The sequence below is a fragment of the Rhipicephalus sanguineus genome, chromosome 6, assembly GCF_013339695.2.
Source record: "Rhipicephalus sanguineus isolate Rsan-2018 chromosome 6, BIME_Rsan_1.4, whole genome shotgun sequence".
NCBI lineage: Eukaryota > Metazoa > Arthropoda > Arachnida > Ixodida > Ixodidae > Rhipicephalus > Rhipicephalus sanguineus.
Window position 1 is genome coordinate 53120549 of NC_051181.1, and position 17755 is coordinate 53138303.

The following is a 17755-nucleotide window of genomic DNA, read 5'->3' on the forward strand; positions in this document are numbered from 1 at the left end:
AGCGCAAAATACTGAATTCATAAATTGGGGCCAAATGAAATTAGGGACGGCAAGCGTCTGTCTGCACATTTTGAAACCCGCGATCGTCATCACCGCCTCCCAAGCTTGTATTATTTTCTGGAAGTTAGCTTTTTTCACACTACAAAAAGAGCAGCGCTAAAGGCCGTTCTTGCTTTAGAACTTTCAAGAAACCCGTGGGAGCCAACAATATAATCGGACAAAATATATTGAAGAGGCAGGGGATGAGAAGAAGGGCAGTACGCTCTTTCGAGAGTTCGTCGTTATCAGGCACAGCCAAACTACTTGTATATGCCCCCTTTCAGTGCAACAGAACTGCTGAGTCACGGTCGAGCAGACCAAGCCGTTCGTTGCACGCGCTGCGGTTATCACTCGTCGATTTAGGTTCGCGCTCGCTGGTTGTAGCGGATATCGTCGTCGTGCTTTTTTATGTATTATGGTTTTCTCGATTCGCGCGATTGCGGCAAGCGTCATCGCGCGAACTTTGAACGTTGAAAGTCCGTACGCCACGTGGTGTGAAAGAAGGGGAACTAAAGGCGATGTCCCGAATTCCTGGGTATGTATCCTGCTCATTGAATATCTTGAAAACAATAGGACAGTTACGGGCAAATACTATGTCATCATTCTTCGTAAACTGTGAATACCCATCGTGGAAGAACGTCGAGGATTAGTGTCAAGACGTGTTCTGTTCCGTGACGACAACACTCATGTTCACAGCTCTGGCGTTGTCCAGGCCGCCATTTGAGAGTGGGTTTTCGGAAAGCTGGAACACGCACTCTACAGTCCCGACCTGGCCCCGAGTTACATTTATTTATTTCCGAATTCAAGAACAAAAAACACCTCAAGGGAACGAGGTTTGATGATTTCAACTGCCTTGAAACTGCCGCAAACGAGCGGCTTGGCAACCGGAAAGAAAGTTTTTATAGACCTTAGATACCTCATCAAACACGAAATTCACCGTCGGCGTCGGTGGCGACGTCGGCGCCCTCAACACGAGTGGTGCAAAAAGTTATGATTCGCGAGGGATACAAAAAATTTAGAAACGTCTGATTCGGCAGTCGTTTGGTGATCACCAAACGACTGCCAAACCAGAGGTTTCTAAATTTTTTGTATCACTCGTGAATGATAACTGCATCACCACGGATCCGAGCCAACGGGTGTTTCCACCTTTTCCCACACCTCGTCGTTCATCCCTTCGGCATGTTCGGGGAAATGTGGATCCTGAGGATTGAACCGACGTCAGGTGACTAGACCTTTAAGCCCCCTCCACCCCCCCCCCCCCCCCCCCCGGCAGTGGCAACACACCCCTTTGGCCCCGACTTCACGTAGACGGCTCCCTCAGACTGCTGTCCAACTCTCCTATTTTCGTGTTTTTCTCTTACTTTAAGTCCTTCTTGTCTTCTCCTTTTTTCCATTTACTTCGAAATTTGCTGGTGGCTAGGCTTAACCTTGTATGGATGACCAGTCTTGGTTCACCATATCAGGTTATGGCAGTGGTGAACGGCTGACGATACCAGCACTTGTCTTTGCACATTGTTGTGCGTCCCCTTGGACTCAGTGGTGGGCGGCTAGCACCACTGCCGAAAGCAACAATTACAGTATGTTTAATGCATCCCTCCCACCATCCGGTCGTAACCTTAAGAGGCTACGCACCGAAGCAGCACTTCTACTGTTTTCCAAAGAAGCAGCCGTTCCCTTACTTACACTTAACACAGTGACAGCAAAAAAGAAAAAGCAAGAACAATCTCTACATTTTTCGTTGGAAAAAGCTTGGAGAAGCTTGATCCAGGCTATAGGGCATCCAAAATGGCCAGCGGCGATCTGCTGCTGGAACTACGAGATCATACGCAGTGTGAAAAGACGCCAGGCCTGCGCGGAAAGCGCAGCATAGTCACAGCGAAAGCTGAAAAAGCGGCATTTCTAGAGCCCGTTATAAACTCTATTCGGACAAGTACACTAGCAACGTACCCACTACGCCACAAATCATAATTTTTGTGAAGTTGGGAAGCACCCACTACCCCAATAATAGTCATTCTGCGGAGAAGCGAGGGGCCATCTGTAAGGCATTATGTGCACTTTGTTGATGCTGTGGCTGATGACGATGACGAATTATGGCAGATCCCTTTGTAATGGGTTGGAGGCATTCAACATCCCACTCGTTGCGCAATTCGCATTGTGTGACACCTAGTGATGGAATTCGCGTTGTGTGACGCCACGTTGTTATATCACTCTCCTACCGCACTATATTACACATGTTAATGTGGTTCCTTCCCGACATGAATCCTGTATGGGGTTTTTTTGCAAAGCGGTTTCTGTCGTCGGCCTGGCTCTGAGGTAGAATACTGGGCTCCCACGCAGAGGGCCCAGGTTAGAACGAACCCCGTTCCGTCCTGGAATTCTTTCCTTATGTCGTTTTAAATGCGAAGCATTTCTTAGCGAGCTTCTGCGACATTGAGCGTATCTATCTATCTATCTATCTATCTATCTATCTATCTATCTATCTATCTATCTATCTATCTATCTATCTATCTATCTATCTATCTATCTATCTATCTATCTATCTATCTATCTATCTATCTATCTATCTATCTATCTATCTAGCCGCCTACGACTTTGTGCTCTCCTAGTGGCTTGGTTAATCGAATGTACACCAAAATTGGTATGGCGTGACATGACTGTATGACGAACATAAATGACAAGTCATAACATGAAAATCGTGACACGCATGTCATATACAGCATGATTTACATGCCACGCTCATGGTGCGCTGGCGGCCGTTTCGCTAGCTTGATATATACTAATATTGGTATCTTGCGAAGTGACTGTGTGACGAACATAAATGACACGAGTTAACATGAAAATCATGACATGCATGTCATGTACAGCATGACTTACGTGCCACGCTCATGGGGCGCTGGCGGCCGTTTCGCTAGCTTGATCTACCATTAAATTGGTATTGCGCGCCGTGACTGTGTGACGAACATAAAAACAAGCGTTAACATAAAAGTCATGACACGCATGTCATGTACAGCATGACTTACGTGCCACGCTCATGGTGCTCTGGCGGCCGTTTCACTAGCTTGATCTACCCCGAAGTTGGTATTGCGCGACGTTACTGTGTGACGAAGATAAACAATAGGAGTTACCGTGAAAACCATGACACGCATTTTCCTCAACGACATACAAGACGATGTATGCAGCTCTTTGCTGGCTGCTTCGCATTACATCGATTCCCACAATGCGTGGGATCTGCCGGCTTTTTTTGTCTCATTTCGCGCGATAGTGGTTACGGACACCGGTGGCGGTGGAGGACAACTACGGCGGCGCGCCAAAAACGGCCCTTGTTGTGATCTCATAACAGCTTTCGCTGTAAAACAGCGTACACTAACACCATTTGGAAGCTTTCACACTTCCATAACCCCACGCCGGTCAATGAATACTGCTCATGATGTCGATTATGACCATGATCTGCTTACGCTTTCTGACACTGAAATTCTGGATGGCTAGAAGGACCAAAACGCGGTAAATGTTCAAAGGATAAAGGTAAGACGGTACAACACAGAGAAGCCAACCAGGCACACAGTACTAGCATTTGCGCCCCGCGAACTGCCTGAGAGCATAGAAACAGGTTACACAAAACTGAGAGCCCGGTCATATATACCAAATCCCCGAAGATATTTTAATTGCTAAAAATGCGGTCATACCTTGAACACTTGCAAAAGACAGTTCATCTGTACCAGGTGTGCTTCAAATGAGCACAACACCGACAACTGCCAAACTGCATCTCGCTGTGGGAACTGCAGCGGGGGCTATCCCGCCAACTCAAGATCTTGTGCAATGTGGAAAAAGGAAAACAACATCATTTTACTTAAAGCAAGAGAAAACATTTCATTGAGAGAAGCTCAAAAAGATGTTCCGCTTTTCATGGCACATATGCTAGTGCTGCGCGCAAGGAGGCAGCGTCACACCGGCCTGCCCCACTACACTCTAAGCACGGTAACGTTTACTAAAGGTGCACATTTTCACAAATTTGTGTACTTATAAAACAGAAGTTATCTAGTAACCTTTAGTACCCGTTCATAGTATCGAGCATTCTCACGTAAAAATAGAGGTTACGTTGTACAGTACACGGTATATTGTTTACACAAAACGGCTTGCAGGAGATTTTATGCGGCCACATCACGTAAAAATAGAGGTTACGTTGTACAGTACACGGTATACTGTTTACACAAAACGGCTTGCAGGAGATTTTATACGGCCACATCACGTAAAAATATAGGTTACGTTGTACAGTACACGGTATAGTGTTTACACAAAACGGCTTGCAGGAGATTTTATACGGCCACCGCTCTGCGCCTCTTCTTTCCTTCGCTCTTCTTTCTTCGACGCATTCCAGGAGGTTACGCTCATCACATGCTTGGATCAGCCAGTTGTGCCACAGCAACGGAAGCACAGCCTTCCACTCTTTCGCAATTCGTGCTGTGCATGCCTCGTGTTTTTTTCGCGCTTCCTTGTGCGGTTTTAATACACCGTTCATATACGTACGCTAAGAAACGCGAACCTTTGCGGAAGGTGTCACATGGAAGGTGCTTCTCGGAACACACGCGATGGCGCATTGTAATCATTCAAGTGCATGACTGCTTATAGAACGTGACAATTGCGGTGACCGAGGCCAAACGCGTCGCCTTCGCTCATTAGAAAGAGGCAGCTAACAAAACATTCGCATATTCGAGGCGACTTGGAGTTAGCATGCACTACAGTAATGATGAACCGCGATTATTATTAAAATGTGGTCGACCCGTCAATATCAGTGAAGACCAGAGATTTTATAACAGTATCATGATATACGTGTCAGGCCATCCTCTCTTGTTCCAACTTCTATGCAGTTTAAGCATAGGCTGTCGTGATTATAACACTTCAATTATTTTTCTGCTGCTCGTGCACTTTCATTGACTGTGTTATTCGTGCTTATCAAACTGTGTTATCCGATAATAAATACCAGCCGTCTATTTGTTACAGGGCTATTTGCGATTTTGTTCACCTTCAAATGTGGGATCATCAATGAAAACGTGGATACTGACAAAATGTGAGGTTGACAAAGCAGGGAAGCTGCTGAAGGCCGTAAAGAAGTGCGCGGAGAATTAACACTGCTCCTCACGGCGTAGAGCATATTCCAAATTGATATACAAACCGTTCGCCATACGCCACGTCTAGTCAGTTTTACGTACTTCTCGCAAAACCCAAAGAACTGTCTGAAATCATCGCTTAATAAGTTGCTGGCTGGTACGTATGTGCATATTATATACGAATTCTGAATGATATAAAGACGCAGTAAAAGTAAATGTATGCATACGTAAAAATACAATAATACCAAGAGCGCATACAAAGAGCCGCAACGTGGTTTTCTCGAGAGATAGAAATTGTAATGCTTAAACATCTACTTAATTGGATCAAGAGAGGATACTTGTCTGATACACATGGCACAACTCATGAGTAGGAATATCTGTCAATCACCTGCCCTTCTTAATTATCGTTTTAGTGGCAGACCACATTTGAACAACACGATGCTTGTGGGCGAAGGTGTGACGTTATGATGAATACAAGCTCTAAGCCAACTCCAAAGGAAATCGTTTTGTGCTATTCCTTGCGATGAGGGAAGCGTACATCTCTTGCCACGGACACCGCAACTGTTGTGCTCTAAGCAGACATGTACCAGAATTATTCCAAAGTTCCAGCGTGTGTATTCAGGACAGGGCAGGCCATATGACACCGCCGTGAAATTTCTCATTACTCTGTGTACACATTTGTACGCTGCATAATAAAGCCGCAGAAAGAAGTACAAAAGATTAGGCGTGCACAGAAAGAAGCCCTAAAGGAAGAGCCACGCTTCGTTTGCTAGACGACACTTGGCTGGGCCGATCATGTGCGTAGCGAGTGGTCCGAAATGTGTCGCAGAAAGAAGATCGAAAGAAAAAAGAGGCACATACCCTTTGTTAGGCGACACCTGGGTCGGTGGGCCACGGATAGAGCGGTCATACTGAGTGGAGCCCCCTGCAAATAATACGTGATCAGCGTCGTGCTTCTCCTTAAGTACACTAATGTGTGCGGCATACCATAACTGCTGGTACTTTGCACATAAGCAGGACAGATGAAACCCAGAGGGCAGCCAAAAAGAGGGTGATTGTCAGTCCTTTACTTTTGTTGCTCGGTTGTGCGTGCTCCCAAGAAATTTTCTGAAGAAAAAAAAAACATCAACCATTCGAAAAGAATTCATATTTCATTGCTTTATACCTCCAAAGCAGAATACATCAGTTTATTGATTTATAGCTTCAGGGACTTGTCTAGCTGATAGAAGACCGCAGGTATTCAAAGCGTTTCCCCTTGTTTTCGCCTGGGGTTGGTACAAATTTACAGGAGCAGGTGGTCAGGTTCTGCAGTCAAACCCTCTCTTGCTGCACGCACCATCATGTTTCATCAGTCAATATGTCAGCTGCTGATTCCGCAATCTCCACGCTGGACAGTCGATCCTAAAAGGAGAGGACCGTTATTTTACACTATTCCAACGGTTACTGCCACTTTGCACACAACTGCCGATAACATGTAATGTGAGACACATACTCCACCCCCCCCCCCCCAAAAAAAGGGTGTTACTTGACCACTACATAAGCGTTCCTCAAATCTACTTACCTGTGCAATACGTTTACCGGAAAACAAAAATCTTATTTAAATCGCACGTTAATACCAAATGCAATTGACATCTGTTTAGCACAAAAGTCAGCAATACAATAATGTAAGTGACAGTTTAGTAGCAGAAACACGACAGCAGGTGATTAGAAACAGAAATATTACAATTTACAATTTTCAGTGACCATAATCGGCATTTCACGTAGAGCTTGAATATGCTCGTACCTAATTGTTTTCCTCAAGGGGCATCTTCCACTTGACAGTTCATAACCTCGGCTGCACCGAACGTAAGGCATATCGGCGTCTGGAAGCTTCCAGGCTGCCTGATAGTAGATCATCCCAGCATGCCTTGGGCGGGATGTATGCTGTAAACAGTTCCAACGCAACACATTTATTATGGCGGGAAAAATCATTTGTGTTGTCTACGTACCTTTAAACATTCCGGCTTTGACAGTTAAATCACATGTATACTGATTCATTTTTTCTAACCACAATGACACGTTGCTTGCACCCTAGAACAGAACGAGAACACACAAAAAAAGTTATCTCAGTGCCGAAGAACAAATTTTTATCGCCAAAGAACTAAGGACATCGAAAGACATACCAACCACACTGACCATGTCTCCCTTTGAACTCTTACGTTGCACGATTGCTGGCATTCGTGCTATCTGAAAATCGTTAAGCCACAGCGTATCGCTTATCGCGTAACATATTCTCAGCTCCCCGTTTCGATAGCGACGCATTTAGACGTAATCGAGCGACGCAGAGCAAATACTGCCGGCAACAATGCGTAAAAGCATGACAACTTATTTTTCTGACTCGAACCAACTCTTACAGCAGCGTAAGCATGAGCATGAATTATCTGAATTTTGAATCCCGTACATTGTGATCTGTATGAGTGCAACTATGGAATGAAGATGACTTCAGCATATATTTGTGGTAAGGTTTCAAGTTAGGTCAACACGCAGAAGTTTGAAGTCTGACGGAAGTCCGTCTGGTTGTGGGTTGATACGTGGTGACGCTGAAAACCCGAGGCACTGAGCGAACTAAAGCAAAAAAGTCACAGTTTCGCCGCAAGGGCGAAGCAATGAATGCGATAGCAAGGAACTAATGCTATACGAAGTGAAGCTCGCCAATGGATACTCTCAGTTTGAACATCGCTTCTGTTGCAAAGGCGGCCGAAGCAGCGAAGGAAACTAGCGTGCTTCAAGTGTCGAGCTCTGACACTTGATAGTTCGCGCTCATCTTCTGTTTGTTCGTTTAGCGGCGTCCCTTGAGATCGAGTGACTTTCGTAAGCTCCGTAACATGAGCGCGGACATCACGGTGAAAGCGTGAAACATTCCTCTTCCCCTCACCACGAGAAAACCGCGCGAGCAGACAGCGGAAGCGCAAGCTTCTCCCATGCGCAAATATAAAAAGAAGCGAGCGAGCTCGCCGACGACTTTTAAATGCGCCCGTCGGGATCCTAGCGCCATCTCGCTGGTAATGAAGAAACGCCTATTATCGCCTGCTGTCTCCGAGTCCGTCCAGCGCTAAAGGGTGTGTATATAACGCTCGCCGTTAGCTACGTGGAGGATCTGCGTTTCGTGGCGTAGTGGATAGCGCCGCTCGCTGCGGAACAAAGAGGTCCCTGGTTCGATTCCGCGCGTCGGAAGCATTTTTCTGAATTATTTTTCTTTGGGGATTTTATATATATATACATACTTATACATATACGGTGCATGACGGCGGCGACGGCGACGGCAAAATCCAGCCGAGACTGTCCATATAATTGCTATCGCAATAAAAGCACACGCACACATACACACACACACACGCACGCGCGCACGCACACACATACACACAAGCGCACACACACGCACGCGCGAGCGCACACAAACACACACGAGCACACACGCACGCGCGCACACACACATACACACACGCACGCGCGAGCGCACACACACACACGCGCGCGAGCACACACACACGCGCGAGCAAACACACGAGCACACACACGCGCGCGCGCGCACACACACACAAGCACGAATGCGCGAGCAAACACACGCACACACACACACGCACGCACGCACGCACGCGCGAGCACACACACACGCGCGCACGAGCACACACGTGAGCAAACACGCGCACGAGCACACACGCGCGCGCGAGCACACACACACGCGCGCACGAGCACACACGTGAGCAAATACGCGCACGAGCACACACGCGCGCGCGCGCACACATGCACGCGCGAGCACACACACACGCGCGCACGAGCACACACGCGAGCAAACACACACGCGCACACGCACACGCGCGCTCGCGCGAGCACACAACGCACGCACGCGCGAGCACATACACACACGCGAGCACACACACACGCGCACACGAACACACACGCGAGCGAACACACGCGCGCACACGCGCACGCGCGAGCACACACACACACGCGCACGAGCACACACACACACACACACACACACGTACGCACGCACACACAGGGAGTGGCCGGTATCAAGAGCGACTCGAGATAAAGACATCGTGACAGTCATTTTTCTCTAGCGCGAGCACGTGCCTTCCCCCAGTCGATTGCGTGTCCCCTGAAACGTGCTCAGCCAAAGCACCGGATTTAACCATTTATTTTTTCACGTCATAAACGTCCTTTTGTGTGTGTGTATTAAATGTTTACTTCGGTCGGCGCAGTGCCTCGGGTTCGCTACATTCAGCTACACACGGAAGGATGCTGTGATTTCCTTTAAGACACTTAAAACTATACTTAAAACGCACTCTTAACGCCATTTCATTGTCTTTCGGGTACTTAAAGCGTTATTCATTTCGGCAGCGCAAAACAATTAAAGACAAGAGAGGACACGTAGACAGGACGGGCGCTAGACATCAACTGACTTTACTGCAAGGAAACACACAAAAACCCGTTGCACAGGCGCGACGCGCTACATCACTCTACGAGGGCTTTTTTTTTTCTTTTAATGTGTCTAATTTTCTTTGCGCTACCGAAATGAACACCAGTGATCACAACCAACTAGCCCGCATTACCATCTTAAACCCTCACTCGTCCACCTAAAACTACCGCAGCAGAGTTTGAAGCATGGCGAAAAGTTGAATTAGCCGACACGTTGCGTATAGACGCCACGAAATATCATGTACCGGTGACAAGGACATGACAAACAGCCCAGACTGCCATTGACAGGAGCGAGTTACTGCGCACGCAGAGCTCGTCTGGGCGAAGATGATCTGGGGCACTTTGTTCATGCCGCCTACAGTATTTCACACCGTGATTGCAGCCTTCATCGAGCGTGTTGAAGGTATCAAGACGGCGACAGCAAGAAGGGTTAAACTTCTGTCCTTCATCTCTTCTCACATAAACGTGTATGATAACGAATGATCTTAGTCGGATGTTTGATAATAATATACGCCCAAACACTCATCTTGTAATGTCAAACGCAGAGCAAATACTGCCAATAACAATGCATTAAATAAAAGTATGACACGATTTATTTAAAACATAAAAGTATGACACGATTACATAAAAGTATGACACGACCCATCTCGTACAGTAGCGTAAGCATGAGCATGACTTCAGGCAAACACGCGACATAACTACATATACACAAGCAAATAACGTACTGAAGAGAGAATATTGCTTACCTGCAAATCACATTTACTGCGGTCTTCGGGCAACGTAACAACGGATGCAACCCGCTCGACAATTGCGAGTCTCAGGCAAGCGAAGAATCGGCAATGCAGCTCGTCGCAACGGCCGCGCAGCCCACTGAACGTGCCCGTTGCAATGCATCGTGGCTGATTTGCGGCGGATCGCGCACGTTAATGACTGTCCTTCCTTGCTATATCACTAGTTACACGCCACTCACGTACACAACACGATTAGACCAGGCACGTTAACAAAGCGCGGAGCGTAAAACCTGGTTAAATCGATGAAACGAATAGCAGCACTGCACAAACGCGACTTCAACAACCGCACCAACCGCCTCGCATTCGAATACTCTTCCCGGCATACACCTCAAGCTGTGCAAAGCCTAGGAGAGATGACGCCGTCCCTGGTTCGATAAAGTTGAAGCGGTGCCTCGAGGACGCCACATTTGTTACTGACTGCGAGCTCATACATCTCTCTACGCGGCCTCTGTACTGGAGCGGCCGTCCCACGTTGTTTTGTGAACTCAACGGCACCTTTTTCTCCCGTGTTGGCGAATTGATGACGGTTAAGCGTGTTTGGTGCTATGTTGCCCGTGACGTTTGCTGCACTTACGATCCGTTAATTATAACGCGAAAAAAAAAAAACCTAGACAACACGACAGCGAAATTCGAATAAATAGTATTGCGAGTCTCGGAAAAATATTTTTCTCGCTCCATGGGATGGTTCTTCAATCGCATCGTCAGTTTAATTTGGTCGGTTGTCGTGTGCTCACAGTACTTTATCTTGTCGCCATATGCGAAGCTTCCCGGAGGCAAATTAATTACTTCTGCGGCTTAAAAGCAAAATAGATATAAGAGCTACTTAATAAGTTGTTTAGCAGAAACATTTGACCAACATACGATGGTTTTTCGTTCTTGTGCTTCTGCCGATGTCTGTGCAGATTATGTCACTTCATAAATTACGGGTTTTGGAAGCGGGCTCACCTTACTGAACTCCAGTTTTAGTTTATACCCCACCATCGCTTACCTCAGTACGCCGCAATGTAAAATCGCTGCTCCTGTGATTTGCTTTTCTGCTGTCAAGACCCGTTCTGTGTGTACATCATCCGCTGTTCAATTGATAAAGCCAGCCTTGAACAAGACAGATCGCGATGCGACACATTGATCAATAAACTTCCACTCCATAGTGTAGGTCCCCTGACGGATGAGTCATTGCGCTTTTAGAAGTTACAATCTAAAGGTTACAATGCTCATCGCGGTGCTTTAGCTTTTAACTTGGCACGCTGCTGCCGATGTAACCTTTATGAGAGAGGGAAATGAAGAAAACACAAAGATAACATTGCTGTAACAGCCACGTAACTTATAAATTATAAGTTACATGTCTTTTTATGCTGTCGTAAACGTTACCGCGATTAGAGTGTAGCACGGCTCGCATGTAGCGAGTCGGCAGAGGTAAGCGCCCTTGAGGTGGTCGTAGTTAAATCTACGCCATTCGCTCTTTCCTCACCAGGCGAGGTCAAAAACACGGATAGCCCGCACAAGCGGCCAACAAGTGCCTCTCATGAGGCGATGGACGCAACTCTGGAACCTCAGGTGCTGAAACATCACCGTTAAAAAAGAAAACGTAATGGGGTCAGACGACAGCCACGTTACTTGAAATACACAACTGTTCGTTTGAGCCTCTATACCTTTACATCGTACACAGAGCACAATACTATTCTCCAGATTGACGCACAGATCATACAACGAAACACAAGAGGCGTCTTAGAAACCTCGACGACGTAAAAAACTTCTTCACGAACCCACTCCAAAAGTGCTGTGTGTGCAGGAAACATATTTAAAATCTAAGCGTAAAAACTTTCTTCGTCAGTGTGTCGTGTTTCGTAAAGACCACGATGATGCTGTCGCATCATCTGGCGGCGTAGCTCTTATACTTGACAAAACTGTAACGTGTAAACAATTATGGCGCATTCCCACTTGAGAGGCGAAGAGAAAGCGAAAACGCCACAGCAGCCGGAAAACCGTGTTAATGCGCGTCGAAAATGTTCACATTTGTTCTGCCCCTCCTGCATGCTGTTGCCGCCGCCGGCCACGCCTCTTCGAGAATTCATTCCATTTTGCCCCTTTCCTAAGCATTTAATGTCTTACCGAATTGAAGTAATGCACGCAAAACACAGAAAAGAAATAGCTTTCACCTTTTCAAACCGTTCTTTCAGGAGATACACCAGCAGAAACTGCATAAGTGAACACGCCAGCAATTGCAATTGCATTTGGAATCGCAAACTACCCGTGCATGCATGGGTAGTTTGCAATTGCGCCGATGCGAGCCACCGCCGACGCCTTGGCCGCCATGTTGAATTTGCGGCCGGCCGTTGTTTACATCACGTGGTTTAAGCTAGTGCAGCCAACGTATGGCTTCCCGTGAAGCGGAAAGGCGATCCGCTTTCGCGTGACGGAATAAATCTGTCTCGGACCGATTTTGTTCGCGTCGGGCTCGCCGCCTGGTTTTCCGGCCGCTTCGGCGGCGAAGTTAGTGAGTTTTCGGTGAGTTCTGCCGCTTTCACCCCCTTCGAGGCCAAGTGTGAAGGCGCCTTTACATTTACAAACTTCGCTTGAGGCCGCGGCCGTTCGAGCCGTACTGCTAAACAAACTTATTAGGATTTGTTCCGTTTACGTGGCCCCGCATTATCACTTCCACAAACATGAATTCCAATCACTAGTAAATGAACTACCGGAATCATATCTGGTCCTCGGAGATTTCAGTGCGCACGGTAACCTATGGGGTGACTCGCTGCGACGCGCGAGGCCGCCTTACAGAAGTTTTTTTTTTTTTTTTGGTCCCGTCTCTTGAATAAAAGACAACCTACATATTACAGTTTTGCAAAAAGAACTTATTCATCGAAAGATCTTAGTATTCAATCTCCCACCCTCCTACTTCATCTAACACGGTACAGAGCATTATGAACACCTGCTCGGCCAGCAAAAAGTTCTCTTAAATCAACTTTATCAGTCTATTTATGATAACGCGCCTTGGCTTAGAGATGTGGTAATCGTGCAGGTTAGATGCACAGGATAGTATAGGCACCGTGCATACGTTAGGAGCCGCCACTGTCGCGCGCAGAGCCATATATACCCTTCGGGAGAGTTTGGCGATTGTTTCATCTCGCCGCTCTCCAAGCTCCGCCCCAGCGCCGCCCTCTTCTCGTGACGTAAACCCTCTCTCCTCGCTGGCGGCGGCGGGCGGCAGTGGCGACAGCGCGGCGCGGAGTCCGGCGCTGCCGCGAAGGAGAGACGCCGGCGCGCCGCACTTACACGATCGCTGAGGAGCGCGCGTAGGTTACGAAGCTCTTGTGCGAAGCCGCCCGTATTCATGGCGACTGCTCATCGCATTCAAGCGTGAATTTGTTGCGTGCGATGGGCTGCTGTTGCGCGGTTGGCTGTTCAAACAGCAGCGCGCAGGGTTTTCGCCTTTTTAGGCTTCCCAAGGAAAAGAAGCGACGACGCCTTTGGATCAGAAACATCAGACGCAGCAAATGGACCCTGACCGACTGCTCCGTGCTATGCGAGATACGTACTTGGGTATTTAGCTTGAATATTGCTGGTATTATAAACAGCGTACCATTAACACAAACCTATTATTTGTTGTGCAATGGGGCCCTTTCAGGCGCACTAACTTTAAAAATAATTTTGTCACGCTGAAAAAAAGTTTTATGGTTCGCGTTTCGATCGCTTGCGCAGATTGAAATTTTGCAGCGATCACGCTGTAAGTGTCAAGCGTGATGTGTTGCGTTTACGTAATTTATCGCGCGTTCTGAGCACGAGCTTGGGATGTTACCGTGATGTTGTGAGGGGAAACTTTATTTCGATATCACAGGTTAGTGCCGCCGCGCGTCAGCTGCGGCGGTTACCTGGCATGTGTTGTACGTAATGTGGTCTGCGTTTCTGTGGCTGTCAGCATATAGTGTCATTTACCGCTGTGTTGCCTCTTGTGCAGATGCTACCAGTTTCACGTTTAATTCGCGCATGTAAATTAATCTGCGCCTCTGTGCTAAGCGAATGTGCCTTGCGCTTTTTAGTCATGCACGCATAGTGCACGATGTCTGTGCTCGTGCAGGAAGCTCTTCCACTATAGCAAGGGGCCCTTATGTGCTCGATGAAATTTCGTTAATAGGAAGTATAGAGCGCGAAGAAGTTGAGCAAAAAAATGATTTTGTAAAGCGAAACAGGATGTTCGCTATCAGACTAGCCGAACGAGGTATTGTTTTCATTTAACAGGCGCCTACTGGAGGCCCTGCACCTGCTCTGACGAAAACCTTAGATGCCTCAGCAAACGTGAAAATTGACCGCCGGCGTCCGCGGCGTCCCGCGTCGGCGGCGTCAACACGAGGGATGTTAAAAATCATCACGTAATGACGTGACCATACGACCAAAGATCGTGACGTCATCATGACGTCGAATAACGTGACTTCACGCGATGACGTCAGCACATGACCAGATGTGGTGTAGAAAGATTGCAGTGCCTCCGATCTTGGAGGCAGTGCAAAACAATGTTAGGTCACAAAGCTTTCGAGGGAGGGGGGCGTGAGGAACAATACATCAACTGAAGAAAAGGAAGACGGCTTTCGCCTTCGAGTGGTCTTAGGAGAATGCATAAGGGACCCTGTGAGTTTTTTTTTTTTCCTCTCTTATTAGAGAGGTTTAGTGCCGGGGACTCCAAGCCGCTTGCTTATTCACCCTCTTACGTTCCCTTGTACTCTAAGCCGCAACCCATGGACTATACAAAGGAACTAAGGGGCTTACGTACGCTCTGGACTTTGGGGTCCCGGCACTAAAATTCTCTAAGAGGGAATTTTAGGGCTCGAGATCCCCAAGGCACTTGTGTACGCCGGCTTTTGCGCTTTTGTGGCCTAATACAATTACGTGCACTTGTATCTCTGTTTCATTTAAAAGCAGAGCTGTTTAAGCTTGGAGAATCCCCGTTAGTGGCGAATAAAAATTGTCATCATCAGGAACCAGCACGCAATCCGTCCTCTTCTTTATCTTCTGCTTTGCTGCCAGGACACGTTCACAGGCTTTTCCGGCGTGATTGTCACGTAACACTTGTCACGTGACATGATTAAAAAATCACACCTGTTATATATGCTCGTCACAGAGTCACATCACGCAATACCAATATTGGTGTATATCAATTGGTGTATCAATATTGGTGCGATGGCGGAACAGCCGCCATCGCACCATGAGCGTGGCACGTAAGTCATGCTGTACATGACACGCGTGTCATGATATTCACATTAACTCCCCTTATTTATGTTCGTCACACAGTGATGTCACGCACAACCAATTTTGGTGTATATCAAGCTAGCGCCAACGGCCGCCAGCGCACCATGAGCGTGGCACGTAAGTCATGCTGTACATGACACGCGTGTCATGATTTTCATAATAACTCCAGTTATTTATGTTCGCCATACACTCTTGTCAAGCCATACCAATTTTGGTATATATCAAATTAACGAAACGGCCGCAAGACCACCAAGACTATGCCATGTAAATCATGCTGTACATGACATGCATGTCACGATTTTCATGTTATGACCAGTCATTTATGTTTGTCATACAGTAACATTATGCCATACCAATTGTGGTATACACCCCATGAACGAAACGGCCAGGAGAGCACAAATTCGTAGGCGGCTAGATAGGTAGATAGACAGATAGATACGCTCAAAGTCGCAGAAGTTCGCTAAGAAATGCTTCGCATTTAAAAAAAAAAGCAAGATAGACCCAAACCCACAGGTCTTCATAGCTCGAAAAGTCACCGATGATCACGATACTCCCTCATGCGAATTCTGAGCGCAGCTTTGTGTTGAGGCAACGCGAACTGTGTTTGAATTTCGGGCTATCCGCATTGGAACATTCGTTGCATGTTGCCACAGAAACTGCCAGTGCTCGAGTGCTACGCACGCCACTCTGTGAATCGCAGGCGTCATCGACGTCCCCGTCACGGCAAGCGAGACAGTAGCGGCGCACCCACCAGCCTTGCATGCGCACGAGCTCCGACCGAAGGGAGAGCACGCATGACGGAGGAAGAAAGCGATGTTAGAGGCCAGTGGTTCGTGATAGCGGCAGAATCCACGTTCGCTGTCTTTCGTCCTCGTTCGCTCTAACGGTTACGCTGACTATGCCAACGGCGATGCCGAACAACGCAGGAACAGACGCCTAAGAGCTACGCTCTAAAAGTACAGCGCGTATTGTAGAACGCCGTGGACCCGAATCGGCGTGCACAACTCAGTTTCACGATGATTTGGACACGTCTGATTCGCTCCATATTCTTCATTAAATTTGTATAACAATGTTCTTGCACAATTTCGCTTTCGCAATTTGTTTAGGAGCGCTAGATTTCACGAATGAACAGCGCGTACATAGCCTCAGCCGTGCGCCCGTCGCGCGGAAAGACTATATATGGCGGACGCCGCCGGAGCGGAGGCGTGGCGGTGACGTGAACAGCGTCATCGCCGCGCCGCGACGTCACTGCCCCGCCCATTCGCCAGACTCTCCCCATCGACGGCTCTGGTCGCGCGTAGAGTCACTGTATATGCTACCTTTAGGTAGCAGAGTTGCGCATAGGTCCGGCTAGCAACCACAGTTATGCGGTAAAGTCGCACTTCGTTTTTGCAGGCGACATGCCTACCGTGTCGCCGATTAACCTGTCTGGCGTGTCGAAGGCCGACGATGAACATTGGCTGTCGATGGCTAGTGTTAATTCAGCTCGCTGCAGCGGCGGCGTCGAGAAATCAACAAATTCGCCCAAGCGGCAGCTTCTCCGCAATGCATGGTTGCTAGCGGCGTTGGAAGACAGATGCGTAACTCTGCTACCTAAAGGTAGCATATACAGTAACTCTAGTCGCGCGCGGCCTCGAGCGCCACAGCGGCCACGGCCGCAAACTTGACGGGATATGGGAGCAGACGACGCAAGCGGCAGCAAGCCTCTGCGCCGTGTTCTGCTGCTTCGCTCGACGCGTTTTCGTTTCCGTTCGCTTTCAAAAGACGTTAAATTGTTAGCAGCTGCCACAGACCCTTGATGTTAGAAGGTATGCTTCTTTTCGCCAGACCTCGTGCACCCTCAGGGGAACGCGGCAGCATAAAATGCATGAGCAAGGGAAGACGACACGGAGGCTAAGGGCTCGTTGAGCGAAACTGCGCGCCGCTTCGTTCACTAAACGATCACAGCTTGTCACCCTCAGGCTAACGTGGCAGCAGACTTGGCGGCTGCTTGAAAGAGGCGACAACACCGGCGATTGCATTGCGTTCACTGCGCCGATTTCAACCAGTGCAGCCGAGCGGTCGTCACAGCGGCTGTTAGCTAGCCATGGCACTGCAAAGCGTGTCAATTATTATTAC

At 47.9% G+C, this 17755-nt stretch overlaps 1 long non-coding RNA gene across 1 annotated transcript; it reads right to left on the bottom strand.

The window, feature by feature from the left end:
- Nucleotides 1-6412: 6412 nt before the first annotated feature.
- On the bottom strand, nucleotides 6413-10440 carry LOC125758782 (uncharacterized). Its single transcript, XR_007416410.1, has 4 exons — nucleotides 10352-10440; nucleotides 7133-7214; nucleotides 6928-7067; nucleotides 6413-6545 (listed from the first exon to the last, which is right to left on the bottom strand). It is a non-coding gene; the product is annotated as an uncharacterized LOC125758782 (long non-coding RNA).
- Between the last annotated feature and the right edge of the window lie 7315 nt (nucleotides 10441-17755).